We start from the raw sequence: 6,115 nt of genomic DNA on the forward strand, positions 1-6,115 counted from the left end.
CACAGAAATTCAAGTGAATCCTATTATGCTATTGTTAATAACTGGGCTATTATGAATTTTGGGAATTTGGTACTTTATTTGAATGTACATTATCTACTATATTATTGTTTTTATAAATCTGTTATTCTGTAAAAATAATTTGTATTCACAGTTGTTCATGGCCAAGGTTAAAAAGGAAATTGGATCTCATTTTTTGAGTGAGAAATCTTTCGCTGGTTCTAAGCTATATATTTTTGTTTTTTAAAACATTCTTTTAGTTTTTCCCCTTGTGTGTGCAAGTTTCTTTTTTCTCTCATTTTTGTACTTGAACACATTATCAATATTAATCTTTTAAAAAAATTTTTGCAGTAATAAAAGTTTAAAATACATTTGTTCTAATATTAATGCATACCCAATATAAGAATAAAGAGAGCCTCTGACAAAACTGCAGGCATTTGTTGTTTTAAGGTGTCTAGATCTGCAGCAGTGAATGGCTTATGTCTTTTTATATGGAGAAATCCAGAATCTGGCTGCAAAATCATGTGATCAGTAATTGGTAATGTCAGTACTGTTGGTGCTGTTGCCCCTTCCTCTATTTTCTTTGCTGTGTCTGTATGTGACTCAGCTGTTTGCATTGCTATTTCTATTTTTTCCCCTGCTGTGATCCCTTTTCCCTCTTTCAATTGAGCATTCTCTTTAAATAACTTTGCTATTTCCTTTCTTAATGTCATTATCGATACAGTGCTATCATCCTTATGTCCTAGCAACTTGTGCACTAAATTCTTTAAGGACCAGTAGAAGTGAAGGAATGAGATGATTACTGCAATTGTGGTTGGTATGAAAGCAAAGACCCAACCTATTTCTAGCTTCAACCATCGGCAGGAATCATATATTTCTATGATTCCAATTTTATAGCCTGGGATCATTACAATGCAGAAATTATAAATCATAGTAGAAAAGTTGTATAGTAACGTAAGGATTCCCATCATGGTACAAACTGTTCTCCCCAATAGTGCATCCATAGTACCAGTTTGAATGTAAAATTTCTATGGTACTGTGCCTTTAAATTTTCTTTGCTAAGTTTGTCCCCTTTGCTATGCTGTAGCTAGGAGAAAAATGGCTGCTGTCTGGTTCAAACAGAGGCTTTTTTTTTTCTCAGAATTATTTAGGTACTTTACCTAAACTGGCTCTGCCAAAATTATAAGAATAAAGAGAGCCTCTGCCAAAACTGTAATAATAAAGAGAGCCAAGTAACCAAATGTTAGGGATGGAGGGGAGATAGAGAAAGTCTATGAGGTGAGACTCTCTTCTAGCTCTCCCCTCCTGCCGAATATACACTCAGACTTCGAGGGGGTGTCACCCAGAAACTGGGTGACCTGGATGGTCATGCTGCTCCACAGGAGTTGGGGACAAGGCTTCCCTATAAGATGAGGTATGTGGTAACTCAATCCAATTCTGAATAAGGGCAGGGTTCACACAAGCCTCTCCTGAGGTCAGTCAACTTTACAGCAGGTGGTCTGGCTCCAAGATGGAGGCAGCCAAACTAAGCTGTGGTTCCCCTCCCACCTCATTGTTTCTCAGGCACTCTGGAACGCTATCTGACTAATGAATGGCTTTTATTATTTGAAATTTTGGGGTTAGGGAAAGGGGTGAAGGGCAGAGGGATTTGGGGATACCCTCTTCTCTATTTCTATGGGGTCTATCACTTGGGTGGGAACCTTCGGAGTTCCCACTCCCAAGCTTCTTCTCTCACCTCCTCTTCTTCTGTTTCTATTTCTATTTCTATCCTTTTCTATAATTGTAAGTTAGACCAGAAAGGGTCTCTCAGCAAAGTTGGGTAATGGGTAAAAGAGACTAAGAGATTGCTCCCAAAATGGAATCCAAACACTTAGCTAACTCGATGATTGAAGTCTTGCTGGGCGAGATGCGATGGAATCTTTGAACATGGAATCAGGGTTTCAATGTCCAAAGAAAGATCCTCAGGAAGCCCTCAGGCCTGGGTCCGAGATGGGATGTCCTCCGCTGGAACCCTTCTCCTCCTCCTCCTCCTCCTTTCTCCCGAGCCTTTCCCAGAATTCTCTCTAGTCTCCACTGTCACCAACTGTCACCAACTGTCAGCCACTCCTCCTTCTTTGGCTCCTTTTGTCCCACCCCCCTTGCACAAATCCCATCCTTACACTAAAAAGCTTTAAAATATAGAATAATATCATTGTTTAAAAATAATTATGAGACTTTGCTTAATAATCCTGTCTGATTCCAGAAGAGGATATAAACAGAGTCATTGCACAGTGTCAAAGAAGCACAAAGCTAACCTGCATAATTTTAAGCCAAGACAAGAGGACTTGAACTTGTTTGGGGTTCGAGGTTGTGGGGCTTAACATATGTTAAGATGCAGGACTTCCTCTGAACCACATTTCTATCCAAGCACCTCATCCTGGCTACCATTCTGGCTCCTATAATCTAGTCCCTTTTCTGTCTTTTATAAATGTGGCAAACTTTCTATAGTCCTGGTTACTGATTGGTTAAGTGCATAATTACTTCAATCACTTTAATTGTGCCCTGATTCAAGGACCTATTATAGTTTTATTTTTCCTTTACTTAGATTTTTTAGACATAAGACTGATATTTTCTATTTCATCCACATTATTTCTCTTTTATGTGGATTTTTATGTTTTTGATTTATTTTGCGATTGATTCATATACCTTATAACTCAACCATGTATCTCCTAGAGTGATCCACCTCAGGGGGGTCTTTGTTGTTGTTGTGAACTTTGATTTGAATTTGAGTAATTTTAGGATAAGGAACTTGCTACCTCCCAGAATCCAGACAAAGAACCTGCTTGGAGAAGGTACCATGAAGATGCACGCAGAGACCACACATTGCATCAAGATCCAGAATTGAACTTTGGGATGCGAATTTGAACTATGGGGGGTTTGGGGGTTGAAAGCATGTTTTGAATGTATACTTCTATGCCAAAGGGGACTGCCCCCAAATTGGCCTTTTGTTAATCTAGCAATCATTTATTATGTTTTTTATGATCCATTGGGGAGACTGGTCTCCCAAAGGATCACAGGGGGATATGTATAAGTGGAGATTTTGAACCTTGGACTTCATCCCCCATAAATCCTAATTTTCCCAAAATTCCCTTTAATCTCTTCTGCGCCTCCACGTTTGCATGGTCACGTTATTGTTTTATAGTTGGCTGTAACTCCTCCCTTTCTCTTTTTGATCCTCGGAGCGGGCTGGTTAGTAACCTATTAGTCTCTTTTGTTAGTTTATTATTAACATTTATGAATATAATATTTCATATTTGGCATATTAATTTTAATCTCCATATACTCCCAGAGGCTCACCATAATGATGTCACAATCCACTAAAGTTCAGAACTGGGGAGCTCAAGAGATCTGACAGCCTCAGTCTGCCTGGATGTTGGAATTACCAGAATATGCCACCATGACTGGCTTTTCAGTGAAGTCTTATAGTAAAGCTTGGATTTTAACAGGTGGAGGTGAAAGAGTAGAACATTCTAGATATGAGGGATGGTTATGTGTGGGGAAATAGGTCAGTATAACTCAATAAAAGGAGGGCAAAGCACAAAAATAATGTATGGGTATAAAGGGTCCAGGTTGTAATGGTAAATAGAGGCCTTTAAATATGATTCTGGAGCTAACAAGGAGACACTGAAATTCACTGAGTAAGGGAGTTGACGTGGCCATACCTACTTTGGATAAGGTAGCTGAGAAGAGAAGAAAGTAGATTTTGGTGGGAAAAGTCTTGAAGCAAGAAGACCAGTTAGCACACTATTATAGTTCAGACACATGGTAATGAGGATCTGAACTAGGGTTATGGCTTGTGTGTATAGAGAAGGGGATCTTATACAAGAGATGTTGGGAAGCAAGGTAGAAAAAAAGATGTGGCAATGGGCTGGATATGTGGAATGAGAGGATCTGAGGATAACACTGAGGTTATGGGCCTTGATGACTGAGAAGCTGGTAGTGTTCATGGCAGTAACAGGGAAGCTTAGAAAAGCAGGAGCTTGTGGGGAGAGGGGAGGAGACTGAGCATTTGGGATGCTAGCCAATTCAAGATGTATAGAAGGTAGATGGTGATGTAGACTGGAGCTCAAGAGAGTTATAAGGGCTAAATATGCAGTTATGGGACTCATCTACAGGGATGTTATTTGAACTCACTGGAACTGATGAAGTCGCTATACACTGAGGGGAAGTGGCAGGGCTCACATGTGGTATTAAAGGTTGTAATTTGGGCATTTGGTCTCTGAAAGGTTTGCCATCATTGGTCTATATTAGCATTTGCTGCTACCATAAACTATACAGTTTCTTGTATTGCTGATAGCTTCAGATGTATGTCTTTTTCTCCTCTCCTAAACTTTAAATTTGGAGAACACAGATTATTCACTTACTTCTTTTGTAACCCCCCAAAGTGTCTGACATCTAAGTATTGAATATTTAATATTTATTAAGCAAAGAGAACTGTAACTGAGTCATTCCCCTTTCTCCCCCCAATCCCAAATTAATTACAGTATAATGAAGCTTAGTCTGCTAATAAAGATAATGCCCTGGCTCCTTTCTGGCAATTATTTGTAGACAAGATAGTATATTCAATATGCATTGTTAAGTATGCCATAAGAATGAATAACTGGATAGAAAATACAGCTTTACAACTCCCATTTTTCCTCTTTTCTAGGAAGGCTACATGTTATGTCCCTTCACCCACATCTTTGGGGATGGTGCCTATGCTGCTGGCTCAGGGTTCCTAGTGTAAGATGAAAAAGGCCTTGACAGAATTTGGTTTACAAAACTGTGAATAGGCTGACAGGATCCAAGGCAGGTACTGAAACAAAAGTGTGAAATTCAACACCTCCATGAAGCTAGAGGGAACAACTTCACACTTGGAAGTAACAAGAAAAATAATAGCTATGTGGCTAACAATAAAAGTTCCCGAGGCTAAGCACGTGTGCCTCTGATAAGGTTTCTATAATAAAATGAAAACTTTTACTTGAGATGAAATCTTTGATTTTTAAAAAAAATCACATTTAATTTTAATTAAACTATTAATTTTAATCAAACTATTAAGGAAGAATGATAATAGCAATGACCCTAACCATGTTCTCTTTGGTGTTTCTTTTGGACAAAATTTTAGTCTTTATAACAATTCTGTTCTTTTCAAAGTGAAAATTTCATACTTTGCTAACACCCTTGCAATGCATTTTCTTCTAACCCAGAATTCCTAGAGTAGGAAAGGTGAGGACAATCTCCAAATAAAAACAATTTGGGGCAACTGGATGACTCAGTAGATAGAGCCAGGCCTAGAGACAGGAGGTCTTGGATTCAAATGTGACCTCAGATACTTCCAAGCTGTGTGATCTTGGTCAAGTCACTTTTGTGACTTGGTCAAGTCATCCCCATTGCCTAGTCCTTACTATATCAATTCTAAAACAGAAGGTAAAGACTTTTTTTTTTAAATGTATATGGAAATAGGTTTTGAACAATGATATATGTATGTATGGGCCAGTGGAATTCCTCATCAGCTCCAGAAGAGGGGAGGGGAGGGAAAGAACATGATCAGGTAACCATGGAAAAATATTCTAAATAAATAAATTTTTTTAAAATGTGAATTATCTTTTTTTACATTAGATCATAAGCTCCTTGAGCTCAAGGACGCTCTTTTTTTTAAGTTTGTATCCCCAGTGCTTAGCCAATGCCTGGTACATGGTAGGCACAATATTTAATGACTAATGACTTTTAGAGAAACTACCATGAAAGTTCTGTATCTTCCCTGAAGTTATGGGGGAAAAAATTAACCATGGGATCATGAAAGAATAATGGTGTATACATTAGGCCCTGTCTTCTCTTTTAGGTACAGAGATAGAGTGATATTAAGCTTAGGTGGTAGGGTCCCCCTGCAGGAAGTGTTCAGCTCTCCTGATCCATTTCTACAATCCAATTGTCTTCTCTAACCAAGTCATCTAGTAACACACCAAAGCAAATGTCCCAGCCAATACTTTGAGATATGACCTGAGCAGGACTGGGAATCTAAACTTGACTTGTCTCAAAACAAACAACACAGGCACTCTTTAATTTTCAAATAAATTTTATTTTGTTTAAAAAATAAGAC

The sequence above is a fragment of the Gracilinanus agilis genome, chromosome 1 (genome assembly GCF_016433145.1).
Source record: "Gracilinanus agilis isolate LMUSP501 chromosome 1, AgileGrace, whole genome shotgun sequence".
Lineage (NCBI taxonomy): Eukaryota > Metazoa > Chordata > Mammalia > Didelphimorphia > Didelphidae > Gracilinanus > Gracilinanus agilis.